General features: G+C 34.1%; 1 protein-coding gene and 1 long non-coding RNA gene across 3 annotated transcripts in view; one reads left to right on the top strand and one right to left on the bottom strand.

Annotated features, from left to right (window-relative positions):
- Nucleotides 1-1,425: 1,425 nt before the first annotated feature.
- LOC141375333 (uncharacterized) lies at nt 1,426-11,138 on the bottom strand. 2 transcript variants are annotated; one of them, XR_015495463.1, is made up of 4 exons: nt 10,698-11,138; nt 9,746-9,817; nt 3,802-3,861; nt 1,426-3,291 (listed from the first exon to the last, which is right to left on the bottom strand). It is a non-coding gene; the product is annotated as an uncharacterized LOC141375333 (long non-coding RNA). The 2 variants fall into 2 exon arrangements; XR_015495464.1 differs by lacking the exons at nt 9,746-9,817; nt 10,698-11,138 and adding an exon at nt 4,568-4,889 and having other exon boundaries at nt 2,046-3,291.
- Nucleotides 4,891-27,694, top strand: part of sstr1b (somatostatin receptor 1b) — a 33,079-nt gene continuing 10,275 nt past the window's right edge. Inside the window, exon 1 of the mRNA XM_087260757.1 lies at nt 4,891-5,105. The gene's annotated coding sequence lies outside the window, so the exon portion shown is untranslated. The remainder of the gene's footprint in view (nt 5,106-27,694) is intronic.

The following is a 27,694-nucleotide window of genomic DNA, read 5'->3' as shown; positions in this document are numbered from 1 at the left end:
TGCCATTTTAACTTGACATTATCAAGACAGCATGACTTGTCATAAATCTATCATAAACATAACCATAATGATGCCAGTATGAATGAGTTTATTTGCATGTTTATGAATGTATATTAATTGTCATTGATATTGTTAGCTTAGTTATGTGATTTATAACTTGACGTTACAAAGACAACATAACTTGTCATAAATCTATCATAAACATAACCTTCATGATGCCATTATGAATGACTTTATATGCATGTTTATGAATGTTTATTAATTTTCATTAATATCATTAGCTAAGTTATGCCATTTTAACTTGACATTATCAAGACAGCATGACTTGTCATAAATCTATCATAAACATAACCATAATGATGCCAGTATGAATGAGTTTATTTGCACGTTTATGAATGTATATTAATTGTCATTAATATTGTTAGCTTAGTTATGTGATTTATAACTTGACGTTACAAAGACAACATAACTTGTCATAAATCTATCATAAACATAACCTTCATGATGCCATTATGAATGACTTTATATGCATGTTTATGAATGTTTATCAATTGTCATAAATATCGTTAGCTCAGTTTTTTTAACTTGACATTATAAAGACAGCATGACTTGTCATAAATCTATCATAAACATAACTGTCATTATGACATTATGAATGAGATTTTATGCATGTTTATTAATTGTAATTAAGTGTCATTAGCTCAGTTATATCATTTTAAATGCAAAGATGACACTGTTTGAGATGTCACTGTTCTGACAGCTTGACTAAAACAAATAGATTGTCTTTGTCATGACAACTTGACATTATAAAGACAATATAACTTGTCATAAAACTGTCATAAACATGACCATCATGATGCCAGTATGAATGAGTTTATATGCATTTTTATGAATGTTTATTAATTGTCATTAATATTTTTAGCTGATTTATGTCATTTTAACTTGACATTATCGAGACAGCATGACTTGTCATAAATCTATCATAAACATAACCATCATGATGTCATTACGAATTAGTTTAAATGATTGTTTATTAATTTAAATGAATGTTTATTAATCAGGAAATCACTGAAGGCATATACTATGCTATCATAACGATCTAATGTGGCAATAAGATAACTGTACTGTGCATTTACACCCTTTTACACCCTGGCCATTCTCATCTATGCAAACACACCAAAAACAACATTAACATTATAGCAGACACTGTAAAAAGCCCATTTCCAGCCACTAGACTTTTCTGAGAGGGGATTTGAGCATCATTGAGTGACTGAATGTTGTGGGACTACTATACAGGAGTTATGATTAGGGATTATAGATAGCGGATATTAGCTTTTTTTTTTGGGGCGTTTTTTTAAGCTTGACGATAAAACACGAACGCGGTTATAAATATATTAAAACATGTGCTTGTTTTTTTTTGTAAAAATTCGTAATAATGACAAAGAATACTAATTTGTGGATCTCCTTACTTCTGGGTGTAACTATCTTGCCGTTGTGGCTGTTGTATTCTGGGGAACTTTCTTAACCCTTGTTTTCGAGTATGGTCCTGAAAAATCTTTGTTTTAAGGGCTATTCACCCCTTCCCCTTAGCCCTACGCCTTTAAGCTAAAGAGAATTGGGATAAACCTAACCCTTGACGGTAACGTGCAAAACGAGGGGAAGGGGAAGTGCTAAGGGCTAGAATTGGAATTGGGCCTAATTGTCATTAAGTGTCATTAGGTCAGTTATGTCATTTTAAATGCAAAGGTGGCACTGTGTGAGATGTCATGTTATGACAGCTTGATTTAAACAAATACAATGTCTTTGTCATGACAACTTGAGATTATCAAGACAGTATGACTTGAAATAAATCTGTCATAAACATGACTGTCATTAAAATTGTGTCACTCATTTTATGTATTGATCTACAGTGACATAAATTGAACTGTCATTAAAATGTCATTAAATGTTAATGATGCTGTTGTAAAATTATTGACATTTTAAAATTAGTTTCATCCATATATTTGTTCGGTAATATTTTTATTCGTTTCATAATTTTCTTATTTGGTTATTGCTAGCTGTTCACCTGTCTCCAATATTGGTTTAGCATGATTTAAGTTAGGCTTTTTATTTCTTTTATAATACAAAAGTAAAATTTAATATAAATCTACAATGAAAGCCACAAAAAAAGTTGTTTTACTCCTCTGCTTATTATTATTGAAGATGTTGCCAGGGCAAATGACAACCTGAGCAACTGACCTGACATTGAGCCATGGTTGGGAATTTAAATAGATCACCAAAAAAAAAAAAAAAAAAGAATATTTCCTCAATATTCACTCACACTCCTGGGGTTTCAAATAAATTTATTTTGTGTTCAACAGAAGAAAGAAACTCAAATGGGTTTGTGACAAGTCAAGTGGAGGGTGAGTAAATGATGACAGCATTTTTCTTTTTGGATGAATCATCTAAGTGAAGACACATAAACCTTAATATTGTTATTTGAATGAATGCTTTTGCAATATTTTCATGTTGTTTTGAAAACAGCATTGACTACTGCTATTTTTTAAGGTATTGTATTGTTACCTTGAGCTCTAGTATCTTGACAAGATTATGAACTCAGTTTCAGGTTAAAGATCAACCACAAAATGCAGTAGAGAACTCCAAATTGGCATCACTTTCTCTCAGCGCTCAATGCTGAGTGCTCTTTTTCATGCTCTTGGGCTCCAACGGATGGGTTAAATATATGCCAAATAATATTTCAATCAAAAGTTCAAATTGACACAACACATAAATCCTAAGACTCAGGTGCAGGTCAAATGGACAAACCAGATTAAACAAAAACAAAAAGTCTGAATTCTGATACGTATTATCGAAAAACAACAACAACAAAAAAGTATATATACACGTTTCGATTTGTTACCAGGCACAAACCAAAAATGTTAGAGAACAAGATTTTATAGACATGGGGATCAACTTAATTAGAAACACTCAAAATCGCGAATAAAAACAAGAACAAAACCAACATAGGCTCCTTCTGAAAATGTAGCTCTATATACATTTCTAGATATCGTGAGATTATGCAGACATAAGTACATATGGCAGCATTTCGTCTATAAAATGATTGCTATGGAGTGGTATGACGCCATTCCTTTTCGCGCTTACTAACTGACCTCTTACCTTCATATGGACAGCTTTCCTGCTGTTAGTTTTTCCAGTAGCTTGCCATGTACAGTACGTTGACGGACTTGAGACGCAGAGAAAAGTTGATCACGATGACGATTCCAGAATGCAGATAACACACAAAAACAGAAGCTAAAAATAAACCAAACAAGTAAATAACAGGGTGAGAATGTGGTAAAACATAGTTAAATCAGGCGAGGGCTTTTCTTTTTCTGAATTGCTTTTTAAAACACTGTGGTTGGGTTTAGGGAAGTGGGTGTATGGGTTCACGCTCAGAACGAGCTGATGTGAGACATCTCCAGCCAATCAAAACATTTCGTTTCTGAAAATAAAAGCCTTTGAAAATTTTTCCAGACACATTTAGCTGCTAGATGTTAGTCAGATAACGTTTCCATGTTTCTTCTTAATGCAAACTGTAAAAATTTATCAATAAAATTTTTAGGATAAACCGTTGACGCGTGTGCACGTGAAGCACCTGGTGAGCGCCAGAGCAGACATATTATATACATCTCGTCATGGGAAATTGTTCCTCCATATGTTTTCATTGAAGCTGTTCACAATACTTATCCATCCACAGAGTTTGTAATGTAGTGAAATGTTTACAAATACAAGTGTAGCAAAAACAAACATGTCAAAACTTACCGGTGTTTTGGAATAGATGTGTGAATGGTCTTGTCCGAATAAATTCCGTAACATTCTTGCCTGTGTGAACAGAGCTTCTTTTAATCTACTGGTGAAGTTGTTCTGGAATTTTTCCGGATATTTACAGGTATCACTGTGGGAAAGGGGCTAATGACTATTGGTCAGAACAACTCCATATAAAAAAAAATTGTTTTGGGAAAAACTTCAACAGCTAGATAAAAAAAATAAAATAAAAAGGTAGTTGGAACTTTTATAAATTTAAAGCAGGTAAATAAATTATAAATAAATTATAAAGGCAAATAAATTATAATGGTATGGTACTTGAGGAGTAACTTTTAATTGGAAAAGCAATTATTTAAGAAATAAGCAACAGTTTGTTGAAATTTGTAGCCATAAATCATCATATATGAATGTAAATGGTGGCGTACCACAAGAATCAGCTTAATTTAATTTGATTTATTTTCAAACTGACAAATCATACATAAAATATCATTAACAAAAAATACATTTCAACATGGTCGAAAATGGAATGGGATGAAGCACAAGCTTATTAATTTAATCAGTCGTCTATTACCTAAACGTTTTTCTTCTTTTACCTATCTCTTCTTTTTACATGAGATATATTTTATCCTTTTGGCATCTTTGACAAATTATATGTTTGATTCCATTTGTACCTTTACAGTTTGTAACACAGACTACCCCCAATAAATTAATAAAATAATATACATAGTACTGCAAATAGCCATTAATTAAAATTATATCATACCTTTCTCATTTTATCCTTTTCCCATCCGTTTTAGGTCCAAAACTGTTTATAGTTGACATTACTGATGTGTGTAAAATATCAGAGTTGTTAAAATCAATTTGATTTGTGTAGTAATATTTTCAAAGGTATGTTATTGAAGCTCGAAATTCCAGCATCGTGACAACACTATAGTGCATAATGAGACAGAATGATTAGAGAGAGGATAGAGAGAGAGAAAACTGACAGACACAGAGACGCACGCAGAATAGAGAGAGAGAGAGAGAGAGAGAGAGAGAGAGAGAGAGAGAGAGCGAACGCACATGAGCGCACAACCACTGGAATCAAGCAGAATATGAGAAGGAGACGGACAGAATCAGATGGAGAAAGAGAGAGAGAGAGAAAGGACACAGAGGCTCGGACGGATGAAACAGATGCTCCAGCTTGATCTCTTCAGCATCATGAGGACAATACTGAACAACCTGCACACCAGACTGACATAGCAGCACATTCCTCCTCATTCACATCAAGCTGGACCAGTCTCATCATCTCCATCACCCAGGTAAAATAAAGTCCAATATCTCTTCATTGTTTAAATGCAAACACACATTGGTGAGTTTATTGTGTAAATGATGCATGGTTTTAAAAGTAAACCTAATTTAGCATTGACAATTGTTCTGAGATTTTCAGGTTCTGATATGAAATAACAAATAGGGATGATGCCGTTTTTGAGAAGCGTATAAGAGGACACTGTGTTACAGATGAAGAGAGAAGCAGAGCAGCTTCGTTCATTCAGATAAAAGTATGAGGAACACACTGAAAAAAAACAAACAACTGCTGTAGGATTGACGTACAATGTTCAATTTGAGCTTGAGAGTGAATATCACCAGTATTTACAAAGAATCAGAAAATCCCTCAATTAAAAATGACATATATATATATTTCTTTTCAAGTATTTCTTGTAGAGCAGATCTAAACTCTAAAAATTATGTTTGCTGTTTGGTCAGATTACTTATTTAAAATGAGCTGAAACAACACAATTCTTGAGTTTTTTTGGGACAACTTAATTGTTTTATGTTTAATCAACTTCAATTTATAAAAAACTAATCTACACACTGAAAAAATATTTTTGCAAAATTGTTGCAAATAATTTATATGGGCTGGATTTAAAAAACAAATAAAATTTATTAATGTTCAACTTAATTTATTTGTTTAAATTAAGCCCAAATAAATTGTTTACAACCTCTTAATTTTGTAAATCCAAGGAATTATCTTTGATTATTTATTCCAGTCTAATAAAACATTGCATAGAAAATGACAACTGATCAGAACAACTCCATATGAAAAAATGGTTTTAGGGAAAAATAGATCAACATCTATCTAGATAAAAGAAAAACGGTAGTTGGAATTTTTATAGATTTAAAGAAGGCATTTGATACGATAAATCATGATAATTTAAAACAAACATGTTTTACTCAAGGACTATAAACTGTAAGTCTCCATATTTAGTCTTTTCTGTAAGTCTCTTCTATTAGCTCTTTCTTTCTCTCGGCGTGCATCTATTTCTATGTATGTCTTTATGTGTGCGTAAATGTAATAAATGTACATTCACACAGACATAGCAAAAGGGCCCAGAATGTTTCTTTTTGGCATCATATTATTACTTCTATTATTATTTTAGTGATTTACTTGTTGACTGAAAAACCTTGAGAAACAAATTCATTCACAGCTACCTCACGTCTGTTTGTCTCATATTTTGACAGTTTTACAGGAACTGTTTCTCACATTTGTATTGTTGTGAAAAAGGGAGAGAGATTTGACATTGTTTCAATCTGATAAGTCAGAAAGTAACAGCCAGCTCGTGAATGACCAGAGCTCTTTTATACGTGTCCGGTGCCTTTCATGTGTCATTTCTCAGCTATTATCAGTAATAATGTGTTTTTAAAGCAGCACTTCAGCAGATCTGATCAGATGCTTCGAGCTTTCATCACAGACACACTCAGGAAATGAAGGGACAGGTGAATCTGCTGACCTTTTACGCACTTTGAAGGAAACCATCACAGTTTTTAATCAGAGATTTTAATCAAGTAGCTACTCACAGAAAATATAAATAGATTTTCAAGGTCTGTGTGTTACCAAATACAAACTATACTGTATATAGCTTCTTTATATAGCTTAAGTATGTGTAAATGCACAGCATAATGTAATTTTCCAAAGCCACATTAATGTTTATGCTATTCATAATTATTTTAAATATTACATTTTACATGCAATCCACTATTCAAATTGATGTTGACAAAAATCTTTAGTTATAATACTCATAAAGTCCACGTGAACTGAAAGTTTCTGAGAATTTTTTTCAGTATGCTGATGTACTTCTATCTGAAACAGAATGTTGAATAGGGGGTGGAGCTTTCTTTTTGTGAATCATTCCCTTATAGCAAAATAATGAGGGTGTCATCAAGTCATCAAACTGACATCAACAGAAGGATCGCCACTCCAAATGTAGAAGTAAATGGTCAGCCTTTGATTGAAGATTATCAATCAATCTTTTTTTTTCTCCAGTGGATTTTTTCTTGCAGTGAATAGTTGTTCAACTAAAGATTATCAATGTGTACTCTCAAAATAGACATTGCAAATGGCCCCATTTCAAAAAAATCAAACAGGATTCCAACAGGAATACTTTACAAGACTCTAATAATATATTTAATAATTGATAATATTTTGGAAACATTCATATAGGAACTATTGTCTCATAGGACACCCAAAATGTTGTCCTATGAGTCCACCCTCATTTAATCCCCATTCACTTGTTCAAAACCTATTTTAATTTATTGCTTCTGTTGAACACAAAAAGTGAATGTTTTGAAAACTGCTGGTTGCTGGCACCCATTGACTTTCATAGTAATTATTTCCCTACTATAGAAGTGGATTGGTGCCTGCAACCAGCATTCTTTAAAATATCTTTGTTTGTGTCTACCAGAGAAAAAGAAACTTATAAAGGTTTAAAACCACATGAGAAAGAGTAATCGATTTTTTGGGTGAACTATCCCTTTAAGTAAAAAATAATGAACTGTTTAAAAACTTAATGTCGAACCATAACCATTTACAATACCGATTTAGATGTTTACAGCGTTTCCTTAAAATATTTAATAATCCTTCTTTCTACAGAATATTGGATTAAGTATTGAAATACGATTCACAATATAACAAGGCATTCTAAAAATGTATAAAAGAAATGTCCAGCAGGATTATAGGAATCAAATAAGACCCAACAGGATAAATTGCAATTCAAAAAGGAAGTTTTTCTGGATTTATTTTGGTTAAAATATATATTCATATTTATCTTATTTGTTTATTATATTTATTCATCAACACTATGCTAATGTTTTTTTTTTCCACAGAGTAAGAAAAACAATATTTAGATGTCAATCTAAATATTGGGAATAACTCAGATTGTTTTATTTAATTTTTTAAAACAAAACAAAACAAAACAAAACAAAAACAACAACAGAAACACAAAACATAAACAAAAACCATAACACAAAACAATAACACAAAAATATAAAACAAAAACACAAAAAACAAAGGCAAAAACAAAACACAGATCAAAACAAACAAAAATAACAAAAATCAAGAAAAACATAAAACAAAAGACAAAACACAAAAAAACAAAACAAAACCACAAAACAGACACAAAACACAAATCAACGCAAACAAAAATCAACAACAACATAAGAAAACAAATCAACAAAAACACAAAACAAAAACAAAACACAAAAAACAAAAACAAAAAACACAAAACAAAACCACAAAACAGACACAAAACACAAATCAAAACAAACAAAAATAAACAAAAGCACATGAAAAAATCAACAAAATCACAAAACAAAAGCAAAACACACACACAAAAAAACACAAAACAAAACACAAAACAAAAACTACAAAAATCAACAAAAAAATACAAAAACACAAAACAAAACAAAACAAAAACACAAAACAAGAGTTCTAAAAAAAGTTTTTGCTGCAAAAATAAATAAATAAATAAATAAATAAATAAATAAATAAATAAATAAATAAATAAATAAATAAATAAATAAATAATCTATGTGATTCAAAATTGTTGATTTAATGTCAGGTTGTAAACATCTGCTTACGGCTATTAGTTTATTGGACCAATTTTGCAATCTACAGTTTTAATAACAAATCTGTCTGCTGAGAGCAAGTGTGCTTAATATGAGGAATGGTGTTCAAACCACTGGCAGAATCACATCGACCTTGTCAGATGCTTTGCTGAACTAGAAAACATCATTTAAAACAAACTGACAAGGAACTATTGAATAGCAATATAAGCTGGAAATGGAAATCTATTGTATAAAACCTCCACAGACAGATAAAATCAACCCCACATGTCTTAATAAATAACGGAGCGGAGTGAAGTGCTGATCTCTTTATCTGCTGTCCTCTGTTCATGATGTACATTAATCACTTGCTCCAAGGACAGCCTGATAAAACGAGCATAATAGCACACAGCTACATATGCATTAATGTATCACTATTGCATATTTCACCTGTTTAATATTTTTATTTTTTATTTCAGTAATAATAATGATTATTAATACTTCTACATTATGTTAGGTGTTATAATTTATCTTTTCAATATGCTTTATATATTAATTATATATTAATTAATAATTCATACTGAAAATATAAATTATAACTCCTATAATAATGTAGAAGCATTAATAATCATTAGTATTAATGAAAAAAAATTATAAAAAGTATTTACCAAGTGATATGCAATAGTGAGATGAAGGTAGATTTTTATAATACACGTTTTAAGAGAGTATATAATTTAAAATGATCACTCAAACATGCTACTAATGCTACTACTACTACTAATTATTCATTCATTTTCTTTTCAGCTTAGTCCCTTTTTTTAATCTGGGGTCGCCACAGCAGAATGAACTGCCATCTTATCCAGCATATGTTTTACACAGTGGATGCCCTTTCAGCTGCAACCCATCACTGGGAAACATCCATACACACTCATTCACACACATACATTACATCCAATTTAACTCACCCAATCCACCTATAGCACATGTTTTTTTGGACTTGTGGGGGAATTCATAACAACCGGAGGAAACCCACGCGAACACTGGGAGAACATGCAAACTTCAAACAGAAACGTCAACTGACCCAGCCGAGGCTCAAACCAGCAACCATCTTGCTGTGAGGCGATTTTGCAGCCCACTGTGCCACCATGCTGCCCTACAAGTAAAGATAAATAATAATATTAACAATAATAATAACAATAATAATAATAAACATAAAAATAAGCATAATAAGCAATTAATTATTAAACAAATAAAAGTAAAGACAAATAATAATAATAACAACAACAATAATAATAAGCATAATAATAAGAATAATGAAACAAAGAAAAGTAATAATAATAATAATAATAAAAATAATAATGGGGTGACTCAGTGGCGCAGTAGGTAGTGTTATCGCCTCACAGCAAGAAGGTCACTGGTTCGAGCTTCGGTTGGGTCAGTTGGCATTTCTGTGTGGAGTTTGCATGTTCTCTCTGCGTTCACGTGGGTTTCCTCCGGGTGCTCCGTTTTTCCCCACAAGTCCAAAGACATGTGATATAGATGAATTGGGTAGGCTAAAATAGTCTTTAGTGTATGAATGAGAGTGTATGAGTGTTCCCAGAGATGGGTTGTGCTGGATAAGTTGGCAGTTCATTCTCCTGTGGCGACCCCGGGTTAATAAAGGGACTAAGCCGAAAAGAAAATGAATGAATGATAATAATAATAATAATAATAATTATAATTATAATTAATAATTAAACAAATAAAAGTAAAGATAAATAATAATAATAATAATAATAATAAAAGCATTATTCATAATTAAACAAATAAAAGAAAATAATAATAATAATGATAATAAAATGATAATATAGGGAATGCTAAATTAAATTTATTTATACTTAAAATGAAGTATAATTAAGTACTTTAAATTTGTGATTTTATTTACAGTAACTATGTAAATGTACATGTACATGTAAAAGTAGCTTGTTAAATATTGATCAAATTAACAATAATGCAGATAATGCAGTGATGATTATGATAACAATATTACTTACCATCAGTGTGCAATGTGCAACCAGCACTGTGGCTCATAGTTCAGTTCTCTGTGAAAATAATCTTTGAAAATAACAAGTCTCCCATCTGATATTCATCAATTCTTCAATATTAAAAGCAATATTGAGTTATGGTTGTTAGACCAAAAGGTCCACAGTAATGTACATGTCTGACATGTTACTGCCACAAGGTGGAGTCTGTGTGTTTTTGTAAGTGCATCTTCCTAATAAACGCGCTATCAAACGCTCTTTCATCGATCTCGTTCACATTTATTATTATCTCTAGTAGGCTTTAGATTCACTAAATAAATAAAATATACTCCTCGCAAAATAAAGAGGTGTGATTCCAGCATAAGGCACTGTAAAGAAACGTGAGAGGACTGCGAATAAAGAGCCGGACTGCTTTAATATTCCCTAATGCCCTTCGCATTTTCACACTGATTCAGTGATGGTCAAGTGGTGGCATGTAAAAAAGCAACACAAGAACACGTGACAGCCGTTGCTCTTCTTCTGTCCTTCTTTTTCCACAGTCTCTCACTCTTTCTGCTGCCTGTAGCAATGTGCGCCACAAATCGCACAATGAACTGATTTATTATTGGAGTCATTATTAATGGACCTTTGCTTTAAAAAAATAAAAAATGAAAAATTGCATGTGGCATATATATACACACACACCTAAGGACAAAATTATGAAACCACTTAAAATGTCTTATATATTTACAAATTTACACTGTTTGAATAAAACATAATGTATGTTAAATTCTGTAAACAACTGATGGCATTTCTTCCAGACTTAAAACAAAATGTCCAGAAATGGATTGTGACTAAAATTAGCTTCAAGCATATTCAGTGTAAATATGCACATGCAAATTATCTGCTAATACTTTCATCATCAATATTGAAAAGTTCTTTGTTGTTAAAGTGCACCTATGATGAAAATCATCTTTTGTAAGCTGTTTGGACAGAAGTGCGTGGTATAGTCTGTCCACAGTCATGTTGGGCTCATTTAAACACAATAAGTGTCATTTTTAATTTCTTGATGTTACAATAGGATCCAATTCCCTCCCATATTGAGGCTCACCGCAACCTGATGAAGAAGTGCGATTTCTCCACCCACCTATTTGTTTGACAGCCGCATAATAACATGTCTCTCTAGTAACGTGTATAATCATATCAACAAGACAGGACGTGCGCAAAGTAAACAAGATTGAAAGATCTGTTCAGCTCTCTGTGATCATCAATCATCATCAAATTGGATCAGGAATGAGTTTTACAAAATGTTTTTAAAACAGTGCATGTTTGAATTTAATTACAGCTATTTTACCGTCTTTATCACCACAGCCGCATGTCAGTACAATTATAAAAGACGACAATTCAATACCGGTTTGTGGATGGTAAATTAGGTTTATTTTGTACATTAACATAACAGATATCAATACAGAAGTAGATATTAACGTGTATCCTGTCACATTTGCCATGCAAACAAGTGCAAAGTTAAATACGCACGCTATGTGTGTGTGTGTAAACATGCATTAACTTTATAACGACATTGTGTGTGACTCATTGTTGCAGAAAGGCTTTAATTAACGCCACAACAAATACATCAAATAATCATTGGGAAAGTTCTTACTGTAGTATTTCTCATAAACGTTACATGAGATCTGCTTAGCATCTGGATGCAGTCTTTATGCTGCAAGCTGAGATTGCATCACTCATCAATGCAATGTCAGACACAATGCACTCAATGGAGTGAGTGATGTCACTGTGATAGGTTAGGTTAGGGGTGGGGTTAGGTGAGGGCATTAAAAAGCATTGGATGCAGCTCAGATTGCACTGCACCAGGTCTGAATCCAGACCCCTCTCGATCTGCTTCCTTCATGTCTGTCACTGTGCTGTTTATCTGATGCAGCCTTGGCGGAGATTAAGGCCTACTCTGACAGGCACGTAAGAATGGTGGGTGGGGAGAACTAGAATTAAAGGCACAGGCAACAAAAACAGCTTGTTCAGAGCGGCAAATTACAATAGTCTGAAAGGTATAATAAATAATCTGATGGGTGTTTTGAGCTGAAACTTTACAGACACATTTTGAAGACACAAAAAACTTATCTTAAATCTTGAAAAAGGGGTAAAATAATTGCCTTTTAAATATGCTCTCATTTGTGTAAAAAAGAAACACCTTTTTAATCACTAAGCAACTCAAAACACAGTTCCAACCACCTAATACTGTCCTAGTAACCATTCAAAACATTCTTCTGGCTACCTATAGCGATTCCTAAGTGACCACTCAGAACACTCTTCCAACCACAAAAAAGAAAATGTACTCTGTTCACTTGTTCTCAAGTGGTTCCAAACATGAGTTTCTTTATTCTGTCGAACACCTAAGAAGATATTTTGAAGAAAGCTGAACACCTGTAACCATTTACTCCTATAGTAAGATAAGCAGATCTTGTGGAGGTAAATGGTTAAAGGTTTTCAGAATTCTTCAAAAAATCTTTTGGGTTTAACAGATTCATAATAGTTCGAAACAAATGGTTAGTTAATGATGATGGATTTTTCTTTTTTGGGTGAACAATCCCTGCCCAAATGACCCACCATGCAGAACGACCAATTGAACCACCTAAACAACACCCTAACAACCTTGAAGAACATACTTCTAACCTACCATTATTGCCCTAATGACCACCAGAACACCCTTCTAACAACTTAAAGCCCTGGCAACCTTACAGAATAAATTTTAACCACCTAACAATGCCCTAGAGACCATCAAATATAGCCATCCAACACTGCGCTAGGGACCACCAAAACACCTTTCTAATCACCCAACAATGCTCTAGCGACAATACAAAACACATGTCTAACCAACTGACAACACCATAAAGACCGGCCAACACCAGCAACCATACAGAAAATCCTTCTGGCTTCTAAAAACACCCTAGCAACCACATAGAACACTCTACACACTATAACTACAGAACAAATGCCCTAGCGACCATGCAGAACACTCTTCTAACCACATAGCAACACCTAGAGACCACCAAGCCTTAGCAACCATACAGTAAACTCTTCTGGCACATAATAACACCCTAGATCCCACGCAAGACACCATTGTAACGTCGTAATAGAGCCCTAGTAACCTTGTAAACATTTTAACCACCTAAACAATGCCCTAGTGACCACCAGAATACTATTCTAACCACTTAACAACACCCTAGCAACCATGTAGAATACCCCCCTAATTACATACAGTAACAACACCCTAAAGACCACCAAATAACACCCTAGTGCCCACCGGAACACCCTTCTGACCATCTAACAATGCCCTAGCGACCATGCAGAACACCCTTCTATAACCACAACAACACCCTAGAGACCACCACACCCTAGCAACCACACAGAAAACTCTTCTGGCTAGATAATACTGGTTACCAAACAAAATACATATTCTAACCTCCAAATAGTGTTGTAGCAACCTTGTTAAACACATTTTTAACACCTTAAACAATGCCATAGTGACCATCCAAACACTGTTCTAACCACTTATCAACACCCTACAGCCATGAAGAATACACTTCTAATCACCTACTGTAACAACACCCTAAAGACCACCAAAAAACGCCCTAGTGACCACTGGAACACCCTTCTAAACATCTAACAATTCTTAAGTGACCATGCAGAACACCCTTCTAACCTCATAACAACACCCTAGCACTCAATAGCAACTATTTATAACTCCTTTCTAACCACTTGACAACACACTAGAGACAACCTGTAGCAACCACTAAACCTAGTGCCCACCCAAACAACCTTCTAACCATCTAACAATACCCAGCAGCCAATTACCATACCTGCTGTATAGCAACACACAAGCAACTGGCCTGAAAATCTTTCTAAACACCAAGAAACACACAAGCAAGAACCAAAACAATGCCCCAGTGACCATAGAGAAAAACTAAAATTCTATGCTTAAATTTTTTTCACTCAACTTTTTTTAGTCTGCTGTATTTTTATTAGATTTTCTCTCTTACTTTGCTTTTTTGGAGTTTTTAATGGTTTTATTCTCCTGCACTCCTGCTTTTCATGGCTTATAACACTTTTATGAAGACTTTTTTAAAAACCCCCTTGGGAAAATGAAAGCCAGAAATGCATCCCGAAGCAGTTCTGCAGGCTGAAAATATAAGCTGGTACAATCGTACAGTGTATATATCATAAATGTGCTATATTAATGCATGCTTCCTGTAAAAAAAATGAAATCACTGGAAAGTACAGAGGAAATGATGACTTGCTGTTGAACAAGGATCACCAAAATAATCCTATGCTGTAGAGAATAATATTTGTATTAAGTGTGTGCGTCAGCAGGATAAATCCTCAATCTCCACAGAAACTTGCTTTGATTATGATGATAATGACCAGATGATGTCCTTTTCAACATAATGGCTCTGTATGCTGTTGCTGAGTGACACACACATATACACACACACACAATGACATAAAGGTGTGAAGCAGTGTCTTTGTTCATCGCCCTTTTAGCAGACAATAAAACAGACACACCAGAAAAAATACACGTCACCATCTTTTTACCAGCATTTCAAAAGGGATGTTAGTGCGCACTTCAGGAAAAAGCTTTGAGGTTAAGGTGCTAAAAGCATCAGTAGCATTCTGATTACATTTAAATCTGCATGAACCTGAAGTTGCTGAGACATTTATTCTAGTATGTTGATGTACTGAAGCTGAATATTGAGTAGTCGGTGGGCCTTTCTTTTCACACATCATTCCCTCATAGCAAACTTACGGTAAGAGGGGCGTGGCTTAGAATACTACTCCTATGGAAACCCCCAAACATGAAGTAAATGGTCAGTGTTTAATTAAAGATTACCAAAACTAACCTTTTTTTCAGTGGATTTGTAACAAGAGAGTCGGGTACAACAGAGTTGAGCAGGGTATATACATAACTTCTTAAGTTGAATTTAGTACATTTTACTACCTTTTTAATACCTTAAAAAATGTTTAATACCAGCATGACTTAGAGCTGCAACTGTTGTGGCGTAAATTAAATACCTTTCCAAATGGAAGAACATATTGCAGATAACATATACATTTAAGCAAAGCAGAGGGATTAATCAAGGTGTCACAATAGACCTTTGTCCATAGTTTTTAATCAATGTCAAAAAGTAACAATAGGGTATATGCAGAAGTATACGGAAGGACTTTTAATTTGTCAGTAACCTGAGGCAAGTGCTTCTGGTAAAATGTATGTCATTACAAAATCAGCGTGCTTAAGATCTATTCTCTTGAAAAATCAGCAATCTCCACTGGCTGAGTGATATCTGATATAAAGTGGGTGTCAGATTGTACAGGAATCACTGCATTATATTATATGATTCCCCACCATGTCTTTAAAATAGCCTATTTTTATTAATTGGCTAGCCTGCGAGTAAACGGCTTTTCATCTTGTTTTACGCTTGAGCAACTAAATGAATGCCAAAGTCTATTTAACTGATTATATTTTAATTACATTACAACATGGATGCTGACAAGGATATCAGTATGGGAAGAAGAAGTATCTCTGCATAAACCCTTTTGCATAGCAATAGCCGCTCTTCTAAGAACAGTTCGGTACAGTTGTTTCTTACTAACCGTATCTCGGCCCGGAATTCTCAGCACGGTTAGACAACTGTGCTGAACTGTGCCGATAGATTCTGTGTGTTGACGTTGCAGCTCTATTGCCAAGCTACCACCAGTGATGCAGATATAGCTGACTTTTTTCAGATCAAAAGCTGTTCAAAACCTCCCCAAAATGCCCAAATTATTAGATTAATTTTTATTTTTATTTTTAATTGATTTAAATTAACTTAGTTACTCAAACTGTCATAATTGTTAACCATACAGGAACCAACACCAGCAGTCGCAGAACCACAACATAACTGGATCACATTGAAACACTGCCCCCCTCTCTCACACACACTGTACTACCTATTAGAGTATGTTTTACTTTTGAAATTCGATATAAACTCATCCCATTTGGCATTTTAAATTCTTTTGAACATAATTAGATGCTGCTTGTTAATCAGACAACGCTTCTACACTGCAAAAAATGCTTTTCTTACTTAGATAATAAATGGCAGTTTATTTACAGCTTAGTCAGGCAGGCATTGGTCAACAGGAACAAACAGTATCATGTGAGTACTCCAAAAGCAGGGATGGCTGACCTGAAACTGATGTTTTGGCACAGTGTCGAGATCTTAAAGCGCAAGTGTTTTGAAACACTGCACCAAAGCATGATCCGAAACACTCAGATCACGTGACTAAGGTGATTCAAAACACCCAGGTCATGTGACTAAAGTGTTTCGAAACACCTTGTCATGTGACTAAAGCATTTCAAAGCCATTACAAAGGCATTTCGAAACCTGACAAATCTGCGTTTGGCTGACATGGTCAGAAAAAAAACGCTCTCTATCTCATTTAGCCTAGTGGACCATGTGTATGCACAGAGTAACTGCTGCAAAGGGCTTGAGTTCAAATCCTGACTTGCACAAATACTCTTAAATTATTTGATGTATTTAATAATGTTACTTTTTATGACCAAAGCAAGACATATTTATTCACAAAGTGTTCATTAGGATGTCAGACCAATGTTAAAACAAAACACATTACAAGAACAAAGCATTTTAAAAATTATTATCTATAGCTGCATCACCCTTGCTTCAATCCCATTATCTTGACATGCTAGTCTGGAACTCTCACCTCTTCACTAAATTACCAGAAACCTCTACTCTAAAACGTCCTTAACCATTTCTTTGCATAAGCTGTTCAAGAGCAATACATAAAAAAATACCACTAGGTGATTCAGGTCACTCACTGTAGATACGGGTTTTTAAAACGTTTCGAAGCTTTGACACATTTGCTTCAGTGTTTCATGAAGCCTCGCTTTGCCCACCACTATGAAAAAGCATAGTAGTGTTCACAGGCAGTGGTTGGATTAGGAAGCAAGCAAGATTAACAAAGAACAAAACAAGGGCGAGGAAACAATGCAAGGATAAACTAGGATGCACTTTGTGGTGTTACAGGACAAACAAGACTCAGCACTGTGTGTGTGAATGTGAGGTGTATTTATAGTCCTGGTAACCAGTTCATCATGAGCTTACAGCTGTGTATGTGTAATCAGTTGGAATTAGGAACTTGTATGTGTAAAGTGCATGATAGCATTTGTAGTCCAATTTAGTGGCAGATTTGTAGTTCTTTAACAATCCGCAACTGCTTGATTGCTTGTGATCGAGAAAGGATTAACTTGCACAGATTAATTGCTTAACTACAGAACCCCAATGTGCACAAGCAAAGAAACACAACTAGAATAGTAGGTTTTACAAATATTAATTCATTCATTTTCAAGCATATGTTATACACAGGGAATGCCCTTTCAGCTGCTGCAACCCATTACTGGGAAAGTATTATAAATATTAATGGTGACAAATAATTTTCACTTTATATTTAATGTTAAATCATGAAGACTGTTTGGCATATTATCTTCTGTTCTTATTGTGCAGGAGCCTATTTGAGCAGATTTGTCTAAGTCCAGTCTTTTTCTGTGTTTCTTATCTGTTTTAAAAGATAAGACACTTTAATTATGTTTTGATTACTAATGCTAAGTATATTTTGTGTAGGCATTAATTACAGGTTTTTAGATGACTGCTGTAACATGCAGCATGATATTAGGGTTTTAGCTTATGTCTGTTAGCTTTGAGACATCTATATGATAATGTAATTAGCATAATTATCAGATCCCTGTCATATCAGCCTCTGAAAATAGGAAACTGTAACATATTCCATTGGAATAAAGAAAAAATCAAGACTGTAAAAGAAAATGTTTTTTTTTTTTTTAAATATCCAATCACAAGTTAATGTTTCAGAAAATACAATATTTATAATTAAATCAGAAATTATGCACACAATAAATTTTAAATAAATCAAAACTGCAATAATTCCAAAATATAACAAAATAATAAAAATGAAATATTCATTTATTCATATGAGCAAAATTAAATGTACATTATTTATTATATTTCTAAAATATATTGTCGGCAGCTAGCTCTCTATAATATATCTAAAATATATTATTTAATTTTTTTATAGAGAAATTTAGAGAGACGAAATTGAACTGTTTTATCATGATCATTGTTTTCAAAATCATGGAGGCCAAAATCAAAACCAAATTTCAAGACCAAGTCATGAAATAAATAAGATTACATTTTAAGATCCTTTGCTTTTTCAAACTTTTTATTTATTTATTTTAAAATTTTCAATTTTTATAAAAGTGTTCATCATGTCAGACATTCTTCTTTGTCACTGACCATATGCATCCTCTTCCAGTCACATACTGTGCTACAATCTAAGACATTTCCATGACCGCAGAGAGAGAAACGAGAGAAACTCTGGAGCTAAAATGTCATGAACATGATGGAGTTTCCCTCTGCAAACCCATTCTCACTTATTCTCTTTCCTGTTTTTTCACTCCCTTGATCTAGCTCTGGGTCTTTCATCATGAGCTCCTCCAGCATGTCTTAACTCACTCCGGGTTGTACATGTAAGACGCTCCACCTGTGACCCGCTCCTCTTTCACACTCCTTCTTTTTCATTCCTCTGTCTGTGCTCCTGCTGGTTCTCACTTTTTCTGTGTCTGTTCAAGGTCCATTTTTGCTGTCACAGTTTTTTTCCTTCTCTTTCCTTTTCAACCTCTTTTTCTTTCAATGTCATCCACATTTCTATGCTATTCAATGTTTCTTTAAGCCTTGACACATTGCTTCTACTCGTATGACCAATAGAACACATCATATACTGACAAGAAGTGACCATTGCTTTTTCTGTAGCATCAGCAGGGGGATGTTATAGCTGCAAAATGTATAGTATTACTGGCAATTTTGGTTGCTTGCAATACTGTAAAAAGTGTACAGTAAATTAACAATTAAAACTGTTCTGTAGTTTTCAGCACATTAGTATTTATTAATTTATATTGTGCTTGTAAATCTTACAGTATTACTGGGAATTTTTACATTATTACTTGCAAAATGTACAAGCACACTGTAAATTAACAATTACAACTGTGCTGTACTTTTACAGTACAGTTGAAATTGTTCATTTACAATGATTTTGTAAATTTTACAGTATTACTGGCAATTTCTACAGTATTACTGGCCAAATTTACAAGCGCACTAAATTTTACTGTATTACTGCCAATTTTTGCAGTATTGCTGGCAATACAGTTTTATTGGCAAAAATTTACAAGACAATAAATTAACAATAAACTTTACAGTAATACCTGCAACTTTTACAATATGATTAGACAATTTTCACAAGCGCACTGTAAATTTATTCTGTATTACTGGCAATTTTTTATAGAATTACTGGCAAAATTTACAAGCAGACTGTAAATTTTACAGTATTACTGGCAATTTTTACAGTATTACTGGACACTCTTTGCAAGTGCACTTTAGATTTTAAAGTATTACTGGCAATTTGTACATTATTACTGGCAAAACTTACAAGCACACTGTAAATTAACAATTACAACTCTGCTGTACAGTTGTGATTGTTAATTTACAGTGCTCTTGTAAATTTTACAGTATTACTGGAAATTTCTATAGTATTACTGGACAAATTTACAAGCGCACTGTAAATTAACAATTTTACAAATTTACAAGCACAATACAGCAGTACTGCCAATTTTTAAAGTATTGCTGGCAATTTACAGTATTACTGGCAAAATTGACAAGCTCACTATACATTTTACAGTAATATCGGCAACTAATTAGTGCACTATAAATTAACAATAACTTAAATTGTTAATTTACAGTGCTCTCGTAAATTTTACAGTATTACCGGCAATTATTATAGTGTTACTGGCAAAATTTGCAAGTGCACTGTAAATTATCAATTGTAACTGTGCTGTAGTTTTCACCACTATTGTAATTATTAATTAAGAGTGTGCTTGTAAATTTTACAGTATTACTGCAAATATTATTGGCAAAATTTACAAGTGCACTGTAAGTTAACAACTGTAACTGTGCTGTAGTTTACAGCTCAATTGTAAATGTAAATTTACAATGGACGTATAAATTTTACACTGTGTATGCACTAGTGACTAAGATATTGGGCTCTAAAATGATTTGTAGAGTTTAACCGATACTGGATTTTTGGATTTTTTAAATAAAATCCATACTTGGATCGGTTTAACCAACACTTCTTATGACAATTTGTAACTTTTTAATTTAGTGACTAATTCTTATATTTTCCCTGTGGCAGTTGCATGGGCTCAAAGAGGAAATTTGCTGCCATGCCTCCGTTTAAAATTTTTTACATTTTTGTATGACTTTTTAAGCCACTAAACTGTCAAAACGTAAAATGGTTACATTTCTTTGTAAGATTGGGCTGGTTTAACTACAAAATAAATGGTAATACTTTACAATACAGAAAATATATTTAATGTATTTATTTACCAACATGAACAAACAGTGAACATTGATTGAATGGCATTTCTTAATAAAAAAAATCTATATTTCCTAATGCATTATTGACACCCAACACTGTGCTTGTTAGCATTAGTTGATGCACTTTGAGTTCACATGAACAATGTATTTTTATTTACTAACACTAACAAAGATGACTTAATACCATAATTAATGTATTGTTCATTGTGTGTGTTAGTAAATACAAATTATTGGGACATTTTAATTAAATCAAATAACCATTTTGTCACAATAAAGTGACAAATTTTACTACAAAGTTTTGACTACCATCACTATCATTTGGTGCATTATGCAGAATACAACCCTCATTGGTTCTGTCACCTCAAGAAGGTATATTTGAGATTCTAAATGCTGTAAACATTGTTTGCTATCCAAAGTTTATACATCAACAAAGTGAACTAGCCTAAAAACTATTCATAATATAAAGTGTTTGTGTCTCTTCAGAAGAACTGGATCAAACTGCTCCATTTATATTGATTTTTTTTTTCTTATTTGATGTCTTTGAGAAGCTTTTGGGGGAATAAACAACTTTCAAAGGTTTGACAGAAATCACTTAGAGCACAAATGAAGATATCTGTACTCAAATCTAAGTTTCGAACGTTTACTACATGAGAGTGAGTGAACAATGACAGCAGTTTCATTTTGGGATAAACAAACCCTATCAATCACTTCAAGTAGATAAATGCAGCTCTACAGACCAAAACACAACCGTGTCTTTGTTTAAAGGAAATAATTTTTTAACGCAATTAACTTAAGTTCACCGTTGCTTAATTTCAATAAAAGTGGTCACACTTCATAAAAATGTTATTTAATTATTTAATTAATGTTACACTGTTAACAATTTCCTATGGAGTCTATAGCAACTTACTGGCAGCAGTTTGCCAGTAACTTACTGTAAATCAATTACAACAAAAATACTGTTTTTACATTTACAACGCCATTTTTGTTACAGCATTGCATATATATACTTTAAAATATACAGCAATTTTCACAATGTATCTTTAAAATACAGTTACATACAACATAACAGTACAGTATAGTTCGTATTACAATTAAATACTATGTAAATTACAAAAATCGTTAACAGTGTAGTATTTATCAACATGAACTAATCATGAACAATACTGCATTTATTAATCATAGTTCAATGTTCACTAATGCATGCTTAGTCCCTTTATTAATCTTGGATCGCCAAAGCGGAATGAATTGCCAACTTGTCTAGCATATGTTTTACACAGTGGATGCCCCTTCAGCGTGCAACCAATCACTGGGAAAATATAGAATATATAATGATAAATATTTTATTTATTTTTTAAAACACACACCAATTCAAACCTTCAGGTATTTTTTACAACTGCAGAGTGTTTGGGCCTTTTCTTTAATAAATGATCTTGTACAGGACAAAGATGACAAAAAAAGCTTCATTTGGACTGACTACTATTCATTTATTTATTGTATCCATTAAAAAGAAACAATACAGTAAAATACAGTAAAAACACTAAGTGTGTTGAAACACATCGATCTAAAGGCGGGTAGGTTTCTAGAATTTTACACCACTAGCTCCTCCTGTATGGGTGCGCGTCTGTTATGAAACACTCACACTAGCGTTATAAAAAACTAATTTGGGCAACTATGCTATTTTGAAGAGTTCACACAAAAAAAGCATGCGTAGTTTGTGAATCAATGGAGATATGCGACTCTGATACGAGTCACAGATGTGAGGCACGAGCAAACTGGTTAACTCTAATCATCGTTAGCTTTACATTTGCGTGACGGTTTGTTTTATACAGCTGAGCATGTAGTCCTATTTGACGTGCAGCGGTTGGAAGTACAGACACGGTTAAGTTTGTATTTTACAGTGAGACTCTTTTTTTTCACCCAGTTCAAATTAATTAATAACAGAAAATGGCATTACACCAATCATTTTTATATAAAACATACCGTCTGGTTCGGCTCAGCTGGCAAAAACCAACCTGCGCAGACTACAGCGAATAGTCCGGACTGCTGGTATTACATGGTGCTACAGCACCTTATATCAATATACAACGCAATACTTACTCCATTCGCATTTGTACACAGCACTGTATAACCTGTATATTTATAACAAATATGTACATACAATTCAACATCCAGATTTCCTGACTAACTGCATTTCTGTCTAATGTTCATCGTATTTCTTTTTTCTCATATTTATTTTGTGTTTTCACTTGTCACTTAATGTACACTGGAAGCTTCTGTAGCCAAAACAAATTCCTTGTGTGTGTGTGAAGCACACTTGGCAATAAAACTGATTCTGATCTGATTCTGATTAATAATGAAATCAAATAATTATAGTATAACAATTAAGTTAATTTTAAGCTATCTTGCGGCCAACCTGCAGGATCTCTGAGGCCCTCTGGTTGAGAATCCCTGCATTAGATCATGTCATTAGCCAGTTAGAAAACTTGATAGTTCTTTATAATACTACAATTCTGAACGAAAAACTGTATCATATCCAGCCCATTTTCAGTAGTTAACAAGCAAAACTTGTCATCACTCTCTCATTCTTGTCCTAAAGTGACTATGCTTAGTGGTTGCCAGCATGGTGCAGGATTTACACGTACTGTATTACTAAGTCATATTTAGGGCGTGCTCACACTATGTACAGTTGCCTTTAACCGGTCCAAAGCACGCTTGTCCTGTCTCCTCCGACAGCCCGCACTCACATTACATTCAGGCCTGGGCGCGACGCTTACATCATCGATGATGCGCTGTTCAGTAAGTTCTTTCACTCTGCACAGTGGAGATTTTTTTAGTTATATTGTTTTAGTCGGTCGGGATGCAAAGACACGCAAAATATTTCGCCGAACAGATCAGCCACTTTTGACGCTCTTAAAAAATCATAAAGTCCTCGTGCTGCAGGAATTAGGAGGTTTGCTGAAGGTGCAGCTGTCGTGCAGTCAGGGGTTTGCGTCTTTAATAATCCATGACAGTTTGCGTTCAATAAACAGTAAGAATAATTAATTCATCCATATGAAACAGTCCTTTAAATGTCATGTCTCGCTTTCAGTTTCGGGCTCAGGCACGTGTTGCACTCACACTACAAGTGTACCATGTCAAAGCCCAAGTGAAACACGCTCTGGCACACCTCTTCCAACTGGGCCAGGGCCGGCCAAGTGAACCATGCCTGAGCCCTATTCAGAGCGCTCACACTTCTTAAACGATCCGGGAAACGGGCCTGGATATGGTTTGGATAGCATAGTGTGAGTAGGCCCTTACATGCTATTTTAGACTGAATATTTAAAGTAGCATGGTGAAAAATTTATGGTGCTCGCCACAGGTTGTCATTCTTCAAAAATGAACCAATGTGCATATAAAACCAACTTTTGCTCAGTAAAGCAGGCTAGGCGGAATAGAGCTTTTTACTGATACCTTGTTGTTAAACTAAATAAAATAATCTACATTATTGATGCTGTAAAAGGTCCTATATATGAAACTGAAAATATTCAGGCTTTCAACAAGCAAAACAAAAATGTTTCTGAAAACAATCACCTACTGCACCTTTAATGTATTGTTCATTGCTTCATGTTAGTAAAAACTAACTAGCATTATGTAAAAAATTGCTGGGTTCCACTCAATTGATTTGTGTTGGGACAACATGAAGGAGTTAACTTATTAATTTGAACAAATTGAAGTGGATTGAACATAAACAATTAATTTGTCCCACAAAAAAACTAAAGAATAGGGTTGCTTCAGCTCATTTTAAACAAGTAGGTAGAACAAACGGCAAACATCTAGATTTCATCCATTCCATTCCATTTCAAACAATTCCATCTTTACAAATGGAGATTTTTATCTCTCGGTGTAAAACTATATGGAATGGCAGGGAAGAGAATAAGCCTTATCTATTATCTGTTTTCAATATTCTGCTCACAGTTTCTGTTGTTTTCTTCACTGTTAGCTGTTTTCATAGGATACGATGCCAAGGCAAAGCCATTTGTATTCCAGCCGTTCGTATTATTAGCTTACCTGATTTGTGCTTAACACTGCATTTGCCTTTTGGATGATCGGGGCCACTTCTTGAGCTGTGAGGAGGTGCAGGGGCTAGTGTATTCTGTCCTCTCCTTTTCATTACTTTCTCATTTAGTTGCCATCGCCGTGGTTGAGCCCTGTATCAGGATGTTTGCTCTCTGTGAGCAAACGGATTGATGTCAAAGGTGTCACTGCGTCGTCTTGTCTTCTAATTGAACAGAGGGATGGCTGAGAGAGAATACACACATATACACTCACACATGCTCATGCATTTACAATGACAAGGATTGTGAGAGTATCACACTAAAGTTTCGATTTAATTTTTGTAATCCACAGCAAATATGCATACACAAACACTATGGAGGAACTGGTGTCTCAATTAACAAAACTATATTTCTTCATCAGTCATGTTTCGGTATCAATTTGATAACGTTAGCCAACTGCTTGTTATTCATGTATTAATCCTAATTTTTCTAATTTAAATCTTTAATTAAATGTATTACAGTATTTAATCATAATTTATTACCTTAATAAAAATAGAGTTATTCATTGTTCACAACCATATCACCCTGTAGCCCAAGACCGGTTACTCACTGAAGCTGAGCAGGGCTGAGCCTGATCAGCATCTGGATTGGAGAGGCCAACAGGGGGCGCTCAACCTGCAGTTTGTGTGGGTACTAATGCCCCAGTAAAAGTGAAGAGGACACTACACTGTTAGTTAGCGCAGTCTTTCAGATGAGATGTTAAACAGAGGTCCTGACTCTCTGTGGTCATTAAAAGTCCCATGGCACTTCTCGTAAAGAATAGGGGTGTAGCCTTGCTATCCTGGCCAAATTCTCTCTATTGGCCCCTCCCAAACATCCTCATCCACTGAATTGGCTCTATCACTGTTTCTCCACTCCCCCTATAGCTGGTGTGTGGTAAGTGCACTGGCGCCTTTGTTCTTGTGGCTGCTGTCGCATCATCCAAGTGGATACACAATAAATGTGCTATTTAAATACACATTACATTACATTGTTAGTTCTTGTTAACTCGTCATGCATTAACTACTGTTAATGACTGGATTTTGATAATGCATTATTAAATGCTAAACTATGGTTGTTTATTTTTAGTTTATTTACATTAAGTAATGAAACCTTCTTGTAAATTGAACAAAATATTTAATGGACTGAAGTTAAGATAAGCGTTACGTTTTCATAACATTAACAAACACTGATAACATAATAAATGTTAGTTAGCTCGTTGTTGGTTAATGTTAGTTAATAAGGTATAACATTATTAAAAAATGTAGCACTTTACATTAATATCACATTTGTAAACACAAGTTAAAAACAGCAGTAAAAACTGACAATGAGCACTATGTTTCTCCAATATTGAATCATTGTTAAAATTAGTTAATAAATATTTTATGCTAGTCCACAATATGTTAGCTTCTGTTAAAAGATACAATTATTTATCTTAAAAATGAAGTTAGTAAATGTTGTGATTGACAATAATTAAGATTATTACACAACTCTGTGGAAGCATTTGGAATGATTCTGATTAGCCAATCACAACATTTCAAGGTATGTTATTAACAGATTACAACATCTGAAACCTAAAAATATAGGCTCATCTGGGTAGTTTGAATCGTCTTGACTAGAGAATACATTCATATTTGCATTCATATTTATATGCTTACCTGTCACACTGCTGCTTTGATTTGTGATTGAATAATACTTAGGTTAGTGTAGGCTGCATTCAGCCTTTTTTGTTTTTGTCATTTTTACACTTAGTGAAGTTAAATATTAAACTAATTTGGAGAGGAGCACATGCTCATGATTGACCCAGCTGGCCCACATTAGCTAATCAAGATCCTCCAATCAAAGGATCCCAAGTCACTATATATATCCTCATTTCCTTTCCACAACTATCTTCATCTGGAAGAAACCCCTCTCCTCCCCTTCTCCCACCTTTATCCAGAATGGGCAGCACGGTGGCCGAGTGACTAGCACTGTTGCCTTACAGCAAGAATACCAATGCCGCCTAGTATTTCTGTGCAGCGTTTGCATGTTCTCCCTGTGTCCTCATGGTTTCCCCCAAGTTCCCCGGTTTCCTCCCACCATCCAACTATGCTCTAAATTATAGACATTATAAGCCTAAATCTTTTCTAAATGTCTTACTCTCAGGAAGTTCACCTTAGCCTCAGCCGCGCGAGAATTTAATCTCCCCTCGCCCTGCAAAACGAAGGGAGCCCCTATAGGCCCGAGGATGCCTTAAGCTCGGGGCTCTCTCTTGGGACAGCATGCCAAATAAGCTATGAATAAATCATAAGCTAAAAGTGAATTCTTGAAATTAAGTGAAGTTTTTAAACTAATTTCGAGAGGAGCACGTGATATAATTGATAGCAGCTGGCCACCTATCTACACTCATTAGTTAGCCAATCAGATCTATCCTAACCCACTATAAGTAGCCTAGCTAGACATTACTCCC

This window comes from Danio rerio, chromosome 7, assembly GCF_052040795.2.
Source record: "Danio rerio strain M-AB ecotype USA chromosome 7, GRCz13ab, whole genome shotgun sequence".
Taxonomy (NCBI): domain Eukaryota; kingdom Metazoa; phylum Chordata; class Actinopteri; order Cypriniformes; family Danionidae; genus Danio; species Danio rerio.
The sequence above is the reverse complement of the archived record's forward strand: the minus strand, read 5'-3'. Positions and strand labels throughout refer to the sequence as shown.